Raw genomic sequence first — 247 nt, forward strand, 5'->3', positions numbered from 1 at the left:
CTGGAGGCCGTGGCTTTTGAACCCAGAGGGCCTGCGGTGCTGCCCCTGCCCAGGCAGCGGGAGGGCAGACTGCCGTCCTCTCTAGGGCGCTGCCCCTTTGGTGCCGGGCACTCCGCAGGGGAGCCTGGGCATGGGTACCCCTGTGCTGCGGAGGGCAGCTGTCGGATGGGCGGGAGGGGGCACGGCTGTTGTGCAGCAGGGAGAAACTCCAGCTGTCCTGAGCCACGTTGGCTCAGTCACTGCGTGG

The sequence above is a fragment of the Eurypyga helias genome, unplaced genomic scaffold, assembly GCF_000690775.1.
Source record: "Eurypyga helias isolate BGI_N326 unplaced genomic scaffold, ASM69077v1 scaffold3902, whole genome shotgun sequence".
NCBI classification, from domain to species: Eukaryota; Metazoa; Chordata; class Aves; order Eurypygiformes; family Eurypygidae; genus Eurypyga; species Eurypyga helias.